Here is a 21,244-nt window from a genome sequence, read left to right as displayed (position 1 = left end):
GCCACACTTCTAAGAATTTCCTGCCTTTTGTTTTAGCCAGACACACGGGACCATTGTAATGCAGTTTTATTTGTGTTTTCTGTTTCCTTCACATTTTTTTTTGAGCAAAAGAGGATTGGGATAAAAAAGTAGTCTTCAAAAAGGGTTTACAAAGTTTATGGTGCAAGGCTGTGGCAATTCACCTCTATGCACTTAAAACAATCATTTAAATGTGTACATCACATTTTGATACATTATTATGATGCATTATGTAAACTGATGATGATAAAACATTCAGAGTCATTATTCAAACACAGTACATCATAATTGGAGACACTATCCTTTGGAGACACTATGTATTTCTGTCATGGACTTTATGTACAGGATTCATTGTAAAAACTTTGCAAGGGTACTTACTGTGTATTCTCATCATCAGTTTTCAAAAATAATGATCTCAGCCTCTGACCGTGTAAACTCTGAAACAAAAGAAGAGCCCTATTGTCTTCTTGTGTAATCAAGACTTGTTTACAGGATTAGGCCTTCAACAGTAAACACAAGTTCCTGGGCTATACATGTGAGTTCGCAGTCAGTGTTGATTCTGAGCCACTTAAAAGCTAACAAGCTAGTTTGTTTAACGCTAAAACTTAAAAACTGGCCTTGTATTTATACACGTATACTATAAATAGAATATATATTCCTAAATTTGATAGTTTTCCTTTGCAAATTCCAGTTGGTATACTGTGGTTTACAAATATAGATAATATTTTGTGCCAGACTGAAGCAAAAAATAAAACGCAAAATCCAATTTCCTCTGGTTATAGCAACACGCATGATTAAAATTTCCTAGAAATGCCCTCAATGGCTTTGGTAAAGAAATTGTTCTGGTCACTGTGGGGTGGCATTGCAATGCACATTAATATTTACTCTCCCAATAAGATTGGATCAAAAGATTTGGAAATCTGTCACAGAGCACTGCAAATGAAGAGCAAGATAATGAATAGTGGTGGTAGAATATGCTTGGGTTTATATGGGAAATACTGAAGGAAAAGAATGAAGTATATATTAACACCTATTAGTACTGTTTTTCCGAAAACTGCATAGAATGCAAAGGTACTTGGCTTGATTTTACCTCGTTGCAGGATCAATAAGGCCCTGCCAATGAATACCAAAGTTGCATTTTTTTTTTACAGGCTAATTTTTGATCTTGCTTTGTTAATTTAAAGATAGTTGTTCTTTGAATTATGACTATTTGATTTATTAATAATTATAATTACTATTCAAATTATTAAGAATTACTGTTTTATGCTGACTAGAATGTAGTAGCATGAAGCTAAGGATCCACTAGTTTGTCCTTATATTCTGGATGGGGAATAAGCTCACATAACCATAAGCATAGCATCAACTATTGCCATTGTTTGCAGTGTTAGTACAGGCTGCTTACTGAGTAGACAGAAGGAGTCAAATAACTCTTTGCTGCAAGAACTGGCTCATTCAGGTCAGGAGGAGAAACTGATATTTACAGCATTCATGGTAATGCTATTAAAAATGCTGAGCTAAGCCAGCTAAAATGGTCACTCTCTTCAGTTTGCTCTTTAGGATGCTCCATGTCTTACTTGTTAGTTGACATGATACAAATATGGGAAGTATCTCAGGAATGCAGAAATGTTGATCACAAAGGTCATTTTAGAATGAAATCTATTAACTCTATTTATGTGAGTATATCAGCTCTTTGTCAATGCATGGTACAGCCATGTGATCTCATGAACAATGCCAAGTTTGTCTGTAATTCTGCACTCCTGAAAGAAAAATCAGTATTTTTCTCCTACATGGAAGAGAGTGCTTCTATCTTGTGTGACTATACAATCTGGCAATCTGAAAAATGTCATCCAATGCAATGTGAAGAGGGAGAATGAAAAACAAATCCATGCTAGTATAGTTTTAACACTAGCAGATAATGAAGAAATTATTTATAAGGAAATATGGGGTTTAGAAGGACTGATTTTTACTTATGCACATTCCAACAGTGAATTCTGAGACCAACATGGAATATACAGCTACATGTTAAATTTAAATTGGCAGGAGCTTCTCTTTTATTTTAACAAAGGATGGAGGAGAAAATAAGTTTCATTTTACACGCATGTGTGCACACACACAGGCACACAAAGGAACACAAACTATTGCAGAAATGATGGTTTCAGTCCAATTAGGTGAATTGAATGTGGTTATGTTGTTGTGGTTCTCAGGGCTCTAATTGCACATAAAAAACATCCAAATCATAACACATGTGGTATTTCCATCCAAAACAAAAGGAGAATTATTAAAATGTGGTGGGATTTCATGTAACATTGGCAGACAGCTTAGATGGCAATAATTTAACACTTGCACCATGAAATTAAAATTTACATTCACTTGGTGCAAGTCTTCAGACCAACAGCAGACAGTTGTATTTTTTTAATGAGAGCAGGGAGATTTAATTACTTCGGTTTAACAAGAAAAGCCTTTCCATTGCTTGATGACAAAGGCATGGCTGGCACAATGCTGTAGATACAATGCTGGCACAAGTCTGTAGATACTTTCTGAGCCTGCTCTCCATATTATCCCTAGCTCTGCTTTAAGGCATCCAGCCTTCTGAAGGCCGTGAACCACCATGTAGATTCTTCTGCAGATTCCAAGTAATGCATGTTAATTCCAGCTGCCCATAAATCATTTTTGAAAGACAAATATTATGGCTGCTACAAGCATTTGGAGTAAGTTGCCAAAATCTTCATCATTGTACATTTCTGTACAAATTATACTACTATTTCTTCTCACAAATTCTTCCCTTTGACAATGATTTCTGTTATATTGCGTTACTGCCCATATAATAAATACTAAAGAAGAAGTGAGCCGTAACTCACTGGACACAAACTACAAAAATACATTTGATTTATATTACCATAAGAACTGGTAGGACAGATTTACCAAGTTTTTATCCAGAAATGTATTTTTTCCTGATAGTTGAGACAAACATGTAGCTGGAATGCTATCCTGAGGCTACACACAATCCTAACTTAAAGTGCATATAAATAATTAACACAAGCATGTTCTATACTTGGTCAGACCAGGAGATGAAGGGATGAATTGAAGGCCTCCTTTATACCCTGGCAGAGTCTTTTGATGAGAGCTGCTCTGTGCAAAAAGGTTAGGATTGGGAAGAGAGAATGGAGCACAGGTACCACACACATATACTGGGGATAAGGAAGACTGGGATTGTGGGGGGATTGTAGTTAGGGCAAAATGGAAAATGAATTCCAAGGTAATAGTGTATTGTACACTTACTTTTTGTTCAATTAATTAGAAGGATCCCCCCCATTTTTCTTCTGGATTTCAACGTCTGTCTCCTTTAAGACAGAATAAGCAGTAAACGTCTTGGTTTCATTTTCTCACTACAGTGGTACATTATCACAGCCCAGGAATATACATTCCTTTCACTGTCTGCATGATGCCTCTGAAACAGTAAATACTGAGCCCAGTGCAATGGCAGTGCTTTATAATCGCCCACTGACCTGAATTTAAGGACACAACACTTAGGGATAGGAGGAAGAGGAGAAGGAGAAAGCCTCCCAGAACCCACCTTATTGCCTTTATGTTTGAAATGGAAAATACAGATGTTGCAGAAGTACACGTCTGGGACATTGTTTCCACATTTTGACAAAGACTAATCTTCACTGCTTTTCAGCTAAGTAGCTTAAAACCAACTTCTTCCCCCTTCCCGGAACTGTAATAGTTTGAAATAAAATCGAATACAACTGGTGATATTGCAGTCCCTGCTGTTGTACTTATTTTCTTTCTCTTCTCCCCAGAAGCTCTGCTGGATTCTTGTCTGGGTTATAGGGTTTAGGCTATTTTCTTCTTTCACCACTGTTCCAATGCTCCATTTGCAAAGTGTTTAGATTATAGCAGACGCGAACTTCCTCTGTCTCAGAGCCAGTCATGAATCAGGCTGAGAGCTGGGACCACTGGCTGTCAGAGGACCCTGAAAAGCTGCAGCTTTAAAATAAGTGTTTGACAGCTCAGTTTACAAAACAGCAGATTGTGGCTATATTGTACTATGTAGCTCCATGTGACATAATAACTAGGGATTTAAAGTTATTTAGTCTTTTTCCTCTCACCATAATTTCCAGTAAATAAATCTCTCTGGGATGGGAGGTCTGTTGAGTTCTACAAGGCTTGCATTTTCCTCCCCACAGCTTGTCCCCTCCTTTCTGTATTTTAGAAGTTAAAAAAACTCGGTGCCTGGTAATCATAGTTCTATAACATTTCCTGTTGGAATAGACAGACTAATGTAAAGATAAACATGTACAGTTTTTTTTATTAGTCAAGGTATTCATAATAAGTCTTCCTATCAAAATCTCTTTAGAACCTGCTTAATGGACAGAGCTTAATATTGTGTGGTTGGAGTGGAACACAAGCAATTATTTTTAACGTTTTTAAATGGTGCTTTTGAAAAAGGATTTTGCTTACAAGATTCCTGTGAGTTTTATTTTTCAAAATCAGTGGTTGGAGTTGGCATAAGAGTGGATTCATGTGCGCTGAAAAAAACTTGAAGCAAATAAAATATGACTACAGGAATGTTCTTCTTTCTGCCAGCACAAAATATGATGGAATGAGTGAAAGGAAGACTTTACATTCACACATTTTCTGTAAGAGAATTAACTATTTTTGCTGCATTCCCATTGTAATAACAAAATGGCAAGAAGTGCCAACATTTTCTTGATCTAATTTTTCCTTTACTAATATTTAGGCTTTCAAAGAAGCCCAGAGGATATGCTTGCTCAATTTCCATGAGACATTCAAATCCCTTTGCTTTTGAAATCCCAAGTCTAATTTTTTACTTTATTTTCTCTTTAAAGACCTTGATTCTTCAGAGTTTCTTTACACTGATTTTCACTGTAACCTTAAAAATACATATACTACATGTTTAGGGATATATTTTGCAGGTAAGCCTGCAAGAGGCTATACTTTAAAATGTTTACACTTGAACATTCATTTTTTAATCCTCTTTGGATAATAGGATACAATATAGAGTAGATTACATCCACAGATGTTGTGTTGCATAACATAGGCACAGTTTCATTCTAACTTCAGCTATCTTCAGTTGAGTTCATCATCTTAGGCTCCATCTGTGGTCTATGAAGAGAAACAGGCCTTATTAGGGCATGCTTTCTCTGACCTATTTTAAGTATGTACTTTAGGATGACATGAATCATAACCTGAACTCCACTGTCTACGCTGAATAGATCTCCATTGACTGTCAAGGGAACCCAGGATGATTAATTGTGTTGACATCTATACTCAGCCAGATTATTTCTACTCTTAAAGCCAAAGTGCACTTCTAGTCTGCAAGAATCTGCAGCCTCGAGCTAAGCATTTCAGCTTCTCCTTGCCACTGATATCTAAAGGAAGGATGCCTAGTGTTAATCCTTTCAGAAGAACCACAGTAAACCATAAGATTCAGGCCTCATCTCTTAATATTTGTGGTGTTGATATCAAGCAGAAAAATATGACTCAGGGTTCTGATGCCTATTCAAAAGACGGATGTCTTTTTTGGCTAACTACAGGGACAGAAGTATAGATGTGGCTTCCAGACTCTTGTGTCTCGTAAATGCAGAAGATAGCCTGGTTTTGTGAAGGGGTTGACTTGACTTGGGTGTCTGATTCCAAGAAATGCCCCATACCCGAGAATCCTACATGAGGATATGAGCCAAATTAAGTTTCAAGGACTGAGATGCCCTTTCTTTGGTACTTCCAACTTTAGGTAAGGCTTGATCAACTTAATGTTTTCTGCACATCTATTTAAAAGTGCCTATAGGTACTGATACTACTCCAGGCTTACAGAGTAAGTCTGAATACCTAATTAGAACTAGCTATTTTCACAAGTTAGCTAGAGGTTTGTGACAGTTTCTGAACATCTATTTAAAAATGCCTATAGGTACTGATAGTTCTGCAGGCTTATGGAGTAAGTCCGAATACCTAATTAGTATCAGCTATTTTTGCAAGTTATCTGGAGGTTTTACATTATCTGGAGGTTTAAGAAGTAGAATCCTTAAATTCCTTTTGCAGTTTTACAGCCATATCCTTAAAAGTATTTAGGCATCCAACTTCCATTGAAATTTCTAATATGATTTAGAGGCCAAATACCTTCCCAGATCTGATCCCTGGGCCCTTCTCTTGCCTAAATTCATTGGATTTTTTTTAACTGGTACCTCTGAAAGTGATTCTAATTGCTTGAAAACTAGATATGAGTTGATGTGTCTAAATGTAGATACCTGAGCTTAGCATATTGGGCATAATCTGTCTATATCTGAATTTACCTACCTGTAGAAGGAGAGAAACAACCTAGCATTTTTGAAGTTCAGTAATGACTATGGTATACTCTGAAATGCTAATGTTAGCAGTAGTCTATCATGGAGAATGTCTACAACAGAAAAAGCCACACCAACAGTAAAAGGAAACAAAATATTTTTTAATAGTTTTTTTTTCTTGTTTAGAATCAATTACTTTTAAGAATATATATTAAAGATCGTCTTTAAGTAAAATTTTAAATGAATATTGTTTATTGATTCTACTAAATAGTTTCTATATGTTTTTTTTATCTGTGTCCAAGACCTGCATTCACTTCTTGCAATTTTTTGTAATGAGTTAATTTTTGTTTCACTAGCTTTACATTTGGGAATGTAGTTTCAAAAATAATACTTCCCATCCATTTGCGGAGAAACAATCTATAAATACACCTATGCACTCACAGGGTTTTAGCGCTTGACAGTTTTATTAAAAACAACAAGTACACACAATCTTAGCATTGTTTCTAAGATGTTACTAACCCTTGACTGTGAAATATCAGCGAAGAGAAATGAGGCATTGGGGTTTCAATTTGCCAAATGTGAGAGGTTATAAAAACAATTTTTCCTATTTATGAAGAAAATGTCCTTCAAGAATAAGAAGTCAGAAAAACTGGCACATTTAGAAACAGGAGCAGTAGAAGTAACGTTTTTTATTAACTTTCAAGGTCATTCTATTTCCTGTTTTTCCCTAACCTTTATCAGAAAAAATAGTCATTGCTTCTCACAAAACTATTTTACAGTTTTTACATTTATTTCATAATGCTAAATTTAACTTGGAAATGAAGAGCAATGTCATTACTGGAATTTATTTAGTTGCCTTTTTTCTTGCCTAACTTTGGTCCTGTAAAAATAAGACTTCTAGTCTAAACTAGTCAGCTAGGTTTTCTTTGTAGTCAGTGAAAGGAGACAGGCACCTCTAGAAGAGCAGTGTGGCTTCCTGATCCTCGATACTTCTATAGAGATTGGATCACACAGCTTCCCAGTTGTTCAGTTCTGGTCACATGAGCCCAATCAGTTGCTGACAAGCAGTGCAGGTAAAAACAATAGTTCATAGAAAGCAAAAGCCCACTCAGAGTAGTAATTCTACTGAGCGATTATGACCTGATCCTACTTGGCGCTGGATGCTTTCTCTCTTCCTCAGAAGCTAGCTCTTACGTGATTTCACCTATCAAAGTGGCTGCCTTCCTGAACTGTGTCTAAATGGCTCCACTAACTTTTCTCCAGGAGTCTCCTGAAACTTTACCTATTGTTTTTCGCTTGTAAAACAAACAAAACAAAACAAACAAACAAAAAACCCCAAACCCAACACTCAAGCCCATGAATTAGGAAGAGGACAGTCACCCTTCATATACTCATTTTGGTAGTGTAGATTAGTAGTTTAGTACTACTGTGGATGTTAAAAATATTTTTACAAAATCAAGGTAATATAAACTACTTTCCCACTATGTTGTTCATAGGAACAGCTGCATTAAAAAAAAAAAGAAAAAAGACTCTGAGAAGAGAGAAATGAGGAGAAAAATAAAAAAAAGTCCCCACATTGTTAACTTTTCTTTCAATACAACAGCTCTGAAAGGGGGGAGAGAGGGGTTAGGTTCTGCTAAATTCATTAACCTTGAGAATGTCCATGGAAGTCATTGGATAGGTTACCCAGGACATTGAACCAGGCCTCAAATCTTTCCCAGGGTAAAGCTTTTCCAGCACTTGCAGCATGATGTCAAGGCAAAGCTTTTCCCAAACTTCCTGGAACAGTTACAGGCAAATCACTGGAGAGACAAAAAATATCTGGGGCCTCAGCCAACAGCATTCCTCTATGAATACTAGTATCTCAATTTGCTCTTTATTTTTCTTAATTGGCATTATGCAATTTCAAAGATTTACAGCCAGCTAGACTAGGAAAAATAAAATAAAGCAAAGCCAGAGCTGAAAGTGACAGCAAACCTTTTTACCACATAGTGGACATAATTTTCTGCTGCAAACTCAACTAGTTCACAATAAAATCTCTTCTTTAATCTTCTGTGATGTTGCAAAAAATCATCAGCTGCCCAGATTATATCTTATCTGTGGCTTGTATAATGAATGTTTTAATCCACTGGAGCAACAGACTAAACCATAATAATATATATTTTAGACTGAGGGTATGTTTCCTTAAAAATATATCCTATTTTAGCATGAAAATCTCAGCTTCTTAAAACAAACAATCCATAGACTACATTACTCTATATTTTGTGTGTGTTGTCAAACCTTCCAATAACATTTTAAAAAAGCACCTCAAAATACTGCTGTTGTGAAACCTACTGTAGATAATCTATGTAATCATGAACATCTGATTCTAAAAGGGAAGATTATAAAAGGCACAGAGGGCAGTTAAGCATGTAATTGTCCTCAGGAGATAATGGGAATTGAGCATGTAACTCTCATTTGTACCTCTAAAATTCTCCCCTAAAGAGAGCTGAAAGCCTGTGATTATATAGAATCCACCAAATAAATGGGAAAGACTTTTTTGGAGAATTTGCACCTTGAAAGCAACAGCTCCTTAAGAAGTATCACTCAAACGAGAATAGCAAAGGTATGTAGATTTGGCCTCATGGGAATAATTCCTTGACTGCTTTCCTGCCCTTTCTGTCCTTAATATCACCACTCATAAGCAGTGGTCTGTGTCAGAGGAGTTCGGGAACTTTCCATCAGCTTCTTACACATAAAAATATTAATCATTCTGGGTGTAGTCAGCCCCCTTTTCCAGCTGATAAGTTACTTAAGTTTTGTTTTGGAATATAATGTTTCCAACAGCGACAACTAGATCTGGGTCTGGTCCCTCAGCTATCTTCCCCCTGACTTGTTTGTCAGCTGCACTGCAGAGTGACTGTGCCGTTGGCTCTAGCGTGGCGGCTCTCGTGCTGTTGCTCCCAAGTGACTGGACTTTGCTCCTATCCCTAAGCAACCCTCAGCTAATACCGTGTTAGTAACAGTTGATTCTTTCTTTTTACTTGGAAAAATATTCAAGTTTTAGGTTCATCTGCACATCTCTGCAAAGGATGCATCTAAAGCTTGAATATTTTTCCAAGTAAGTGGAATTCTAGCTGTAGTCCTGTGTGGTTTTTTTTTTTTTCTTATGAAGATCCCCTAAATTCCAGGACTATGTCACCATGTGTGTGCAGACATTTTAAAACATTCAAATATTAGGTGTTAGGGAGAAGTGAATGAATAAAAAGCCTTATTTTGGTCTCAAAATGGTAAGCTTTACGTAAGTAATGGGAGGCTAAAACTATGAATCACATACGGTATGACTATGAAATATGAATTTTTTCGTGAGGCAGAACTGTCTTGTAGTCTCAGACACCGACCAACAGTCCCCTGAATGAGGCACTATCTATTTTTTGTTTTGCATACATATATAGTTTATTGAAATCCCAAATAAAGGAAAATGTCTTGTAGGCATAACTTCTGCCCTCATTGAGAACCAATTAATTCATTGTGATTGGTTACCAAATTTGGCCTTAGAAATATGCCATGTATTTTGTCTGTATATGTTTGGCTTACGTATTTTAGCTGTGTTTACTTGACAATAAAAGCTGAAAAGTCTTCCTCTTGAACTCAGTGGAAGTATTGGCTCTGACCTCTTTTAGAAAAGAAACAGACCAAAAAAGGTGATTGTTTTCTGTCTTGAATTCTGTTATTATTTCTAACTCAAATTGTGATTCTTAACTGCCATAAATATAATTGGACTGCATGCACAATTATTCTTTTGGAGGGAGACAGCTCACAAGGTGCACAAATTAGTTACTCCTGTGAATGCTGAAGGAAATCTCAATCTAGAGAAGTCAATACACTCTGCTACTTACTGCCTATCTTTTTTAAAGTTCGATTACCCCCAGACCGTCTCCAATGTATATCACAGCAGAAACTTGGGATGTGAAATGAAACTACACAGAAGGGACTGGGCAAAAATTAAACTGCAGCAAAAAGCTGCAGTGAGTATAGGTGAAAGTTTTAAAGGTAAAATAAGAGAAGGAGACTGTAGGTGATAAAGAGGGAAGGAGGGGCTGAAAGATGTGCAAAAGGAGAACTCAGCTATTGCTTACAAAATGGAGCATTTTTTAAGGTTTCCAAATCCACATCCTTACCGAAGGGAAACCCCCAGACAGAGGACAAACAATGAAGATTGATGACAAAATCAGGGACGGTTGGGAGCTAGACCTGCTGTGGGATTGCTTCACTGCCCCCAGTCAGACTTTTCCAGTCTGCAGCAGTTGGATTCAAGGCTCTTTCGGAGCCAAAATTGCTGCTAACAGCTGGAGTGAGGCCCTTCCCCCTTTCCGCTCCTTTTGTCAACAGAATAGTCAGTCTTAAATTTATCAAATGTGGGTGAGAGGGGAAAAAAGGTTTTCACTGTTTCTAGGTTGACGTATAGATGACTAAACAGAGAGTCTTTTTTTTTATTTTTAGCAGAAAAACGTAGTAACTGATAAATAGCATCTCAGAGTTAGAAGGCGTTGAGCTCCGAGTGCCTCCCCCAGCGTGGAGCTCTGCAGATGCACCAGACTGCAGCAGTAGATTAGAAATACGGTGAAAGGTATGGTTTTGTAGAAAACCAGTTAGGCTGGGAATGAACTCAGCATTGCAGATTTCAGACAAATGTATGATACAGTGGTGTTTCTGAAGGCTGAGCGGGAAGTAATCTGTCAGTTCTTACAGCTGATGCTTAGTGAGAGAGACTGATATCCAGGTATGGAATGCAGAGGGCAGAATAAAAATAATTATTGTGCTTTAAATCACCATTTGTGATCACATTAACACCATACATTCTGCTGCCTGCTAGACAGGCCTAGGTCGGTGGGTGGGTGAGTCATTAAAAAAAAAAAAGCACTTCTTAATTATTTTGTCATTTTTTTCTTTCAATGACTCATCTATACGCTTAACACAATATTCTGGGGGAACATTCACTTTTTTCCTTAATTAATTTATAATAGGATTATTTGTTTTCAAGTTCCAAAGCTACTGGTAAAGAGATTTTAGCTCCTCTGAAGCCTTTAGAAAGCATATGACTTTCAAAGTTGAAATACGTAAATTAGGCATCAAGGTCACAGCATGGCATATACTTTTTTTTGATGGTGACTTATGCACTATTATTAAAATTAGGTTTACTCGGAGAATGCTAGTAACTGTGCAGACACGTCTTCTGTAAACATTCTATAAAATCCATTCAGAAGTTCAGTTTTGGCACGTGCATTTTCCTTGTTACAATAGTCATAAGTTCACATGTTCTGAAGTCAGAAACAAAACTTGGGATTATGCAATCTATTCCTTTGTATAACATAGCACATAGGCTCTTCCCAATTAACGTTTGGTCAAAATGAAGGCTCTTGTGCAGCCACAGCATATTTTAGAAAGACAAGCTGTCTTAATGCCAAGAGAAATAGAGCACAGGAATTACAAGCACCACCTCACCTTTGAGAAGCACCACTTCAGATCTGCAGTCTCCCACCTTCTGACTCCAGGGCATCCTCTTGCTCAGCGTGTTCAGGCTTCAGAGACCTGAAAGGCAGACATACAGTTTAGGAACAAATGTCCTAGTGCCATTTATGATCTCAGGATTTAAATTAGTGTAGAAAGCCAGTGTAGAAACCCACAGGCCAAGGAGGCCTGCACTTAAAACCAATAAATGAGTAATCCTCTCTAGTGAGTAAGGTTGCTGTGTGAGCACAGGCTAGAGGCACAGGGTTGAAGAGAAGGTTTTGCAGGGTGTACTTTTCCTCCAGGACATTCGACACATTTTGCATTATTTTCTTTACCATTTTCAAGTTCTTTCTATCTTTTTTGTACTAACACAGAACACGTCACATCTTTCCTCAAAAGAACTCTTTCCCACGTTATTACTTCAGCTTATAAATATGAAATGAATGTAGCCCAAATCCTTGCATGCACTGAGTTGCACTGAACTTCCAGCAGATCTTGCTATGTGTGGGAGGGGATAATTCCATTGTTTGGAGGAGAAAGTATTTTGGTAACATACAGGAGTCAGTTAATTTTGTGGCATAACTTAAAGCTAGTGTTAGCTGCAGTCAAGGCACATATAAGGTTTTCTTAAGTCATACTAATTCTACATTGCTATTTTATCCTTTGCCCTTTAACTGCAAACTTAGAGTTGCTCCTAGACATCTCTAAGTTAAACTAGGATACTTATACCTTCTTTCTTCTGTGATGTTTTTTGCCTCTTCTGATTTATCCCAGCATCTGAGTTGCTATCCAATGTAAAATTTTATCACTCACACAGTTATTCATGCTCTAAAAACATTAATCTCTGGGCGTTATAGATAACTGTTATTTATTTACTCTTCATAAAAAGGAATCCCCCCCCCTCCCCCCTAAAAAAGCAGAAATGTCTAAAAGGCTGTGGAAAGTTGCTTTTCAGGATGATACCTTTCCTCACCAGAAAAAGACAGGTATTGATGTCACTGAAGATCCACAAATTAATCTCTTTCCCAGTATGATCTCTGTTCCTAATCTGCATTGGTTTCGCTACGTAAGAGTGCATATGCTCTCTTGGAGAACATACTCTTTCTCCTTCAGCATGTGACCAGATTTTTATCAAACTAACTTCTCAAACACTTTTTTTGTCAGATATTTGGTATTCAGCTCAAGTGGAATTCTGCACTGAAATTATCTAAGCTATATCACATAAGAATGTGCGCCATAAAATGCCTTAAATCATGATTTCTATAAATGCTCCTTAAATCTAGGATGGAGACAGTGGATGCTCTATCTACGGATGCTCAGCCTGTTGGTACCTCTTCTACCTCATTTCTGCAGTAATTCAGTTGGATCTCAAGTTTATTCCCTTTCATGTCAAAGTAGATAAAGTTACAGTGGAAACACTGGAGAATACGTTCTTCTTACGTCAGCTTTGTTTTGGGAATGAAATAACTGCAAACTACCACAGACCTTCAGGTAACACTCTTCTATAAACTGGAGCAAAAATACTTGCCATAGTCCAGGCCCTGAACCAACTGGATATTCAGCAAAAGACGATCATTTTCAAGGTGGAGTCAGGAGTTGAAAGAAAAGACTGTAAATTTTTGCAACTTTGTGTAGATGTCTTGAAAGAATTAACAAAGATTGATGCTATGGAGATATATGTATAATTAGTTTGGCTGTATGAAAAGTGGCCTGACCAAGGAAATCTAGTTCACTTTCTTGCCACAAAAGTCTTTGTGAATCAACCAAAAAAATGTGTAGCAGAGAATGCAGTGCTACAGCTGGCCCTCCCATTTGAACTTTTTGGACTCCTCTCCAGATAGGCAATAGCAAAGCACGATTATCAGCTTGATTTGCAAACAAGGGTCTAGGCATTAATAAAGCTTTCTGCGTATATCATCTGTTTTTTATGTGACTTGGAGCAATATATTGTAGAAGTCTTCATCCAGTCACCTCATGCTGAATTACAATGAATAGACTTCTAATCAAAGCATTCGTACTTCCAGTCCCATAAAATTCCAAGCGTATAACAAATATGAGAGACCAAGCAAAGGGCTGAAAGTTACTGCAATATTCAATCCTGTAGCCTAAAGTTTTTTTTTTTTTTTTTTTTTTCTGCACCTGCACTTTGGAAAATATTCAGATTTATTTTTTAATGTTAGGTGGATGCAGATAGAATGTTCAGAATTGTCACTTCTCTCCTTTGCCTTAGTCAGCCTGCCTTGTTTTTGTCCTGTGAAAAACAAATTGTTTTTGAGAATCCATAACCTCTATGCGTAATCATGCTTACACAAAAGATAAACACTGACCTTCATTTTAACACAAAAAGGTGTCTAAAATCTTAGTTCCTTATATTTCTGCTATATATTTCACTATTTTTTAATTAAGCATATCTGAAAGGATGGATGTTTTTCACCCATGTTTCCCACTGAGAGGATAATCTCAGAGAGTGCGAGAGTGTGTGTGTGCATTGACAATATTTAAAGCAAATTTCCTTCCTGGAGAAATTTGTCTGTAGGGTAAGTGCTAGGAATAATAATCTGCCTGTCTATCTCATTTGTGTATCAGTTTGCAAGCATGAGAATGATTACTTACACTGTTACTGTGACAGGCTGGAACTATGCTAGTCCTGTCTTGAATCTATCTCCATATCCAGTGTAAGCGTTTTGGAAGTGGGAAGCACATTTGTACTCAGTGAACTGCTTAATGACTAGCAGTAGTGTGGAGATTTCTCAGAGTCATCAGATACAAGAACAGCTAATCAGGGAAACCACCGGAGTACTCTGTACAAACAGGTTATCTGGTTCAGATTACCTGGAAACTAATAAATTATGTGATGGATAGATATTACCACAAAGCAGTGCCCTTCTCTTCCCTCATCCAGTAACAGCTGTCAGTTGGATTGAGGACAATTCTACTAGAATTCTGTCCTGTTGCCATGGTAAGAGAGGTAAAAGCTAAATTTCAAGCCTAGAAGCGAAGATCCGTACCAGAAAGACTACTTTTAACTTTTCTAGGTGTTCCCCAGGACTTTCATTCTCAGTGATGCTGAGTGGCTCTTGCTTCATAGTTTTCAAGGGGGAGATGCAGATTTACTTCAATCGTCATCAGATTTGTATGTACATTTACAAAGGACCTTTTTTACTTTGGTAGCGTTTTTTTTTTGCCCAAACCCCTCTGTCATAATACCCCTTTTCTACTAAATATTACTTGATTTTATATGGCCCTAACACAGCCACAGCAGAAGAGGTTTTAGATTTAAATAGCTTTGGAAAGCTGGCCATTTTCCTATCCATCTGCTTCTCCCCACTGGGCCCATTAAGCAGCTTTTCTGCCTGAGAGGGGCTGGTGTTAGACCTCTGGAAGAATCAATTTCCAATAGCGGAGTTTCCTATGGAAATTTGTCTTCCCAGAGGAAATAGGCAGAGTGCACTAATGAAGTGGGGAAACTACCTTATTGTCTGCTAGAATGTCTCAGAATAGTGAAAGGGGCTGCTGGAATAGCACTTTGTCAGCTCAGAGCTGCCCTGTTGCCAGCTGTGCCTTGGGAGCATGCTGCAGCTGGAAACCTGGCTGGCCCTTTGACTGCGTTCGTAGTAGCTGCCTGTCTGCAGGATGCGCACAGCTGGCATGCAAGTGTTTGTTAACTAGACGCAGCAGTCAGATTGTGGACAGACCCTGTGCAATTGCAGGGAGAGACAGAGCAGAGCTTTGGCACTAATTCAGCGCCAGAACAGACAGAGCAGTTTCCCCATGGCGGGTATCCTTTTTGTCTTACCACCTTCTCCTGCTTTATTAGATCTGCTCACTGGTAATGAATATTTTGTCTGATGTTTTGAAGGCTAGTGTTTTTTGACATTGTCAAGATCAATGAGACTTGGCGTCTAATTCATTAGCGTACCCTACAACTTTCTTTGGGGAGTAAAGTTAGATTTCCATAGGATATTACCCTTGCAGCCTTAGTGCAGGGGAGGACTCTCGGAAGTTGGTCGGCATTCAAGGACCTTCAGAACTGCATATGGGAACCTGGGGATGTAATGAAAAGGTTGCTTCAGTGTTTTCCTGTCTTGTCATTATGTGCCCCCTTTGGGTTATTTCTATTGTGTCTGTCCTTATCTATATTACTATTTTTTTTAAATATAAGAAAATGAATAAATTTTGTAGGCCTTATCACATTTTATTCAATCAAGAAGGCAATTTGTGCCTTCTTGTATTTCGTATTTCTATTTAGTATACAGGTTATGAATTCTCTTTCAGTTCGTAGTTTTAACGCATAAAGGTTTTTCTTACACTAAATGGCTATGTCCTAGCCTGAATGCTACAAGAACCGTGTCCGCCGCTCTCTCCTTACGCCAGCAGTGTTGCAGCCAGCGCTGCTGACTACCAACAGCCTGGAGGTAATAAAACACATAAGGAGAAATTAAAGACTTTCATGAGACAGATCTTGAAGGAGATATGGTCTTTCTTTGCAATCGTAACTTTTCTTCAGTCATAAACCATGAAAAACATCCTAAGCCATCAAGCTGTTAGGCCCTTCAGGTATATGGAAGATCCATAACGACAGGGTTTCTTTTCCACTGTTGGTGACAGAAGAAAGCAACCTACAGGGCTGCCAAAATGGCAGCCTATATAAAACCGCACACCTAATGGCCAATGCAATTCAGAAAGAGCTACACAAACGTTTGTGAGCTGATTTGGCTAATGACCAATTTCTGGTATCCATCACTCAGGCTTCCTTTCTCAGTGGTGTTACTTCCTTCACCTAGGCAAGATAACATCTAGACATACACTGCGGTGACAACCATATGAACCACAGGAAGAAAAACAAAGCTAGTTTAGGAGGTTTAGTACATGAGCCTGTAAAGGACAGTGGTCCCCATCAGCAAAAAACAATATTTTATGAAGGACTGTTTTTATTCCTAAACTGAAGCATGCAGAAGTCCAGCTAACCACAAATTTCTTGAGTTCTTAACTTAGCAAAACTATAAAGGCAGGTAGAAGTCCATTTCTATTTTGTTAGGCTAATTCTGGACCATCAATAAAAACCAACAAAATAATAGAATTTTTGTCATTATGTTCAAAAATTCTCAAAGATCCCTAAAATGAAAAAAAGAGGGAAATAGCAGCAGCAATTCTGTTCCTAAGAAGCAAATACTTATAAAAAAAAGTTTTATGAGAAATAGAGTAAAAGATAGATGTTGCATTCTAGTGTTGGATTAGTAGCTGAGTAATCGCCTTTGCCACTGCCTCCATAAAATGGGTAGTTCCTCTTCAGTTTGCTATGCAGACTACGTAACAGGGTAACACGTCTCTAGAGTTGGAAAAGTAACATCTGCCTATACTACCTGTCTTTCAAACAAAGAGCGCAAATGGAAGTGGATAAAAGAATGGACTTTATCTCATGTCCGTGAAATGCTTCTCATCATCTGAGAATCCAGATTATACCATTGTAGTTTTGGGTGATGGATGTCTGCCTGCTATGAACTCTACTATCAGGTGAACTGTCTACTAATTACATACAAAGCTGTAAACAACTATCAGATGATTGTAGACTTAAATCATTAGTATTGACCAATTGATTCAAATAAATGGTCTTCATGTGAAAGGTTACAGACTTCTTGTAAGCTCTTCTACACGATGCTGGTTCTATTTGTTTGCCTTTCCATTTTTTATTGATGGGTAGAATTCCTGGAAGGCTAACGATTTTTAGGTGTTTTAGAAGAGATGGTGTTTTCTGCACTAACCAACTATTTCCTTTTCAAAATCACAGCAGCTCCAATGCTGACTTCTCTTTCTTGTTTCAGTTCTTAAGAAATGATTCTTACATTATCACCATTAGGTTGCCCTGCTGTTATGTACAAAAAAAAAAAAAAAAAGAAATTGGAAACTAATTTTCTTTCTTTTACTGATTATTTGCTTGACTACTAAGAACACAATACTTTCCACTAGAAATTAAGAAAATATATATTCATATTATAGAAATCCATATGTTAATTAAGGGAAGTTCATTCTCTACAGTAAAATTCCAGAGTACGTTCTCCATCAGAGCCCTCACATTTGGAAATTAATTCTGGTTACGTGGCTAGGAAACTATTCAAGGTAAAACAGTTCTCTAGCCAACAAATTTGACAGTATCCATTTACATATACAAACAAAATATGTTCCTGGTTAGACGAGAACTAGTTTATTATCGTTCATTCCGGAATACATCTTTCCACATTGTTATAACCCTCTGGTTCAAAAAAAGAGGATTAAAATGCTAATACTAACAAAAGCTATAGTGATTCAAACACATAGTTACAATGCTCAGAGTGGGCTAAACAAAGCATCTAAGCACTCTAAAAATACACTAACTTTTTTGAAGTTACTCATAAACAGCTTCCAACAAGGCTTCAGTTAACATGAACTCACAAATATTCTAAGTCCCAAATATGTGAAAATGAGTCCAAAATTGACTATGAATGATGAATTTTATGACTTAGATTTGATTGAACTTGAAAGAAAACATATGTTATTGCTTAGTGTTGTTACTGTTACTTCCATCAGTAGCAAATACATCCCAGCTTGGACATATAGAATTATTCTGTTTTAAAAAGAAGAATGGAAGATAGAAAGGGTAAACCCTGAAAACTTCCCTCCTCATCCCCAAGCCAAAATCACAGCTGGGCAAAGCCTGCTTTAGGACAGTTTTGTATTTTGGGGCTCATTTGAAATGAACGGTATAAATCTCACTAGAAATAATTGCAGATGATGTAATATGCTATTTAAAACATGTTATTGCTCAGATCTGTGGAAATATGATGAGGAGATAAATTGTGCTTTCAGTGGTGTGAGACTAAAACAGTATTACTCCAGCATTGCAAAATGGTGCCAGAAGCATGAATGCATGTACACAACAGCAGCATTGAGGCTCACTGGCTTCAAGGACCTTAGTAACGCTGAGCTATTCCTTAAAGATTTTCTTTTATTGTGCTATGACTGGCATAACTCCATGTGTGATAGCTACAGATGGTGCTTTTGTACAGACCTAGCCCAACGTCCTCAGGCAGATTTGTTACCAAAGCCCTTATATGTGAACAATGAGAACCTGAACCTCAGATACCCTTTTCTATGCTCTTCCATTTTGTTTCTCATGTCACACACGTCACTAGAGTACAGATATCAAATATCTGTGTGATTTTTTTTTTTTTTACTTCAGTGTTGCCTGGAGTAACACTGCAATTGCTAACTGAAATTGAATTGCTACCTCAGTCAGCAGCACCACCGTTGCAGCAGTGGGAAGTGAATAAGTGACTGTTGCATGTGGCGATGAAGACCAGTGAAAAGACAAGCCTCATCTCTGAGATGTTTGCATGTCCTCCTTTTTTCACTTCTTGTCTTGTTTAGAGACAAATGTGCTATTATAGCATTGCCTTTTGCAAAAAAAAAAGAAAAGAAAAGAAAAGAAGATTGTAGTTTGTATGATTAAGAAACAAGGTACAAAAAACTGGCACATAACCCAAGGAATTAAGATTTTGGAATAAAATATTCCACTTCTGAGTACCCAACTACAGTTCTGAGTGCCTCAGAGCAGTGCACTGAGTGCAATGTAACTCCCTACATCATTATGATCAAAGCAACTGGACACGGTCCTTGGCAATCTACTCTAACTGACGCTGCTTGAGCAAGGGGATTGGACTAGATGATCTCCAGAGGTCATCTTCCAACCTCAGCCATTCTGTGAGTCTATGATGACAGTAGCTATTCTAAGGGAAGAAATATTTTGACAAATTCATATTGACTAATACTGTTAATCTATATAAATGTAATATTTCAAAATCTAGATTAAAAGGGTTTTATTTGGTTATAAAAGCCAAGCCCATAAAAGGCAAGAAGGGGTAGATTCAAGTTTTAGCATGAAACCCCTCTTCTATCCCAGGTTTACAGTTATTACCAGCAAAATCTTCAGTTAGGTCTGTGCCTAATGTGTTTGTACGAGAGGAAAGAAAAAAAGGTATAAAACCAGTAGTAAACCTCAGTTTTTCTTTGCAGACTGTAGTGCTGTTCTTTTGCTCTCTTAGTTCATGTATAATTTATTGCTTTGTTTTGTGTTGTAAAGCAAAAAGGTGAAACACATGTTCTTGCAAATGGGACAATCTCTTCTGTCTCTTCTCCCTCTACTCCTCATCCCCCATCTGATCATCATTGGGATCCCAAACCACATTTATTCGCTTTATCTCTTGGCCAAAAATTGAAAGGAATTTTTAGGGACAAAAAAAAAAAAAAAAAGAAAAAAGTTTCATTACTCAAGGGAATTTTCCTTGCTGAATATCAAAAGCTTGCGGCAAGCAATGATTGTGGGAGAGCTTTGAAAGAACAAGTCAGAGGAATCCTTTTAAATGGAAAGTTTAAGGCATTGCTATCATGTGCTCTTACAGTATAAAAACAGCTAAAATTGGTCTTTCTATCTGAAAGCATTGTCTAAAAAGGATTCTGGAAAGCCAGAGGTATCAAAACCAAAAACTGAGGTTTTAAAGCCAAAGGCATAACTACAAGCAAGTCCTTTGGCTTATTTTACAGAGCAGTTCTCAAGGAGATTTTGCATCAGATTCATAGTTGCATTTTGAGCTAATTTCTGTTTTGGACATTAAGCTGACTCCTTGACTTTAGCAGGAACCGAGTCGGTCCAGGCTGAGTACTTTTAAATGTCCACCTACCTCACCATCTCTGAACAGTACTGAGCGCTGTGTTAACAAACCTCTTCAGCTTCCTCTAATCCTAAGGGGAATTTCATATGTCAGTTAAAGCTTAGTGTATTTATTAGGGCTATTCAATTTGCATTTGAGGAAAGAATTTCACAGCTATATTTCTAAAGATTTTAAGTTGACTAAACAATGGCTGGCATTGTTGACATCAGGAAGTATTGGCAGCAGACATTAGCAACCAGAGCCATATATTATGTATGCTGTGTAAACTTTTACTCCGATGCTAAATGGTGCTTTAAAATGCCTTCAGTGTTATACTATACGTTTCTCACAGAAGCACCATTGTATGCACAAAGGCGTTTAACATCTTGTACTATGGTTCCTGAAATGGTCCTGGACAAGACAATCTTTTAGAAGCACATTTTATCAGTGACCAGATCTGGAGAGCTTAATAGCGATAATTCAAGAGATGCAAGAGTTAATGCAAACGGAATGGCACATTTCCTGAAAAGCTTCTGCCTTCTGGTATGGGCTATCTCACTCAGACCTCCCACAGAGTCAGCTCTCTACAACTGTGGGTTTCTTTTATTTTTAATTTAGAACCTCACAGAACGCTGAGAAGTCAGATGAAGTATCCTCTCTCTTTTTTCCCTCTGTAATAGTATAATGTGCTTAGTGCTTATTCTTCTACCAGAATAAGCTGGTGATGTTAAAAGAAGAATTAAG

At 37.5% G+C, this 21,244-nt stretch overlaps 1 long non-coding RNA gene across 2 annotated transcripts in view; it reads right to left on the bottom strand.

Annotated features, from left to right (window-relative positions):
• Positions 1 to 396: 396 nt before the first annotated feature.
• The window catches only part of LOC104150002 (uncharacterized), a 160,097-nt gene continuing 139,249 nt past the window's right edge, over positions 397 to 21,244 (bottom strand). Inside the window, exons 4-5 of one of the 2 annotated variants that reach the window (XR_695460.2) lie at positions 11,808 to 11,894; positions 397 to 455 (exon numbers count right to left, since the gene is read on the bottom strand). This is a non-coding gene — a long non-coding RNA (uncharacterized lncRNA). Of the gene's footprint in view, positions 456 to 3,297; positions 3,360 to 11,807; positions 11,895 to 21,244 lie in introns of those variants that run through there. The other variant, XR_011139553.1, reaches the window with a different exon arrangement.

Source organism: Struthio camelus, chromosome 2 (assembly GCF_040807025.1).
Source record: "Struthio camelus isolate bStrCam1 chromosome 2, bStrCam1.hap1, whole genome shotgun sequence".
Classification (NCBI taxonomy): domain Eukaryota; kingdom Metazoa; phylum Chordata; class Aves; order Struthioniformes; family Struthionidae; genus Struthio; species Struthio camelus.
The sequence above is the reverse complement of the archived record's forward strand: the minus strand, read 5'-3'. Positions and strand labels throughout refer to the sequence as shown.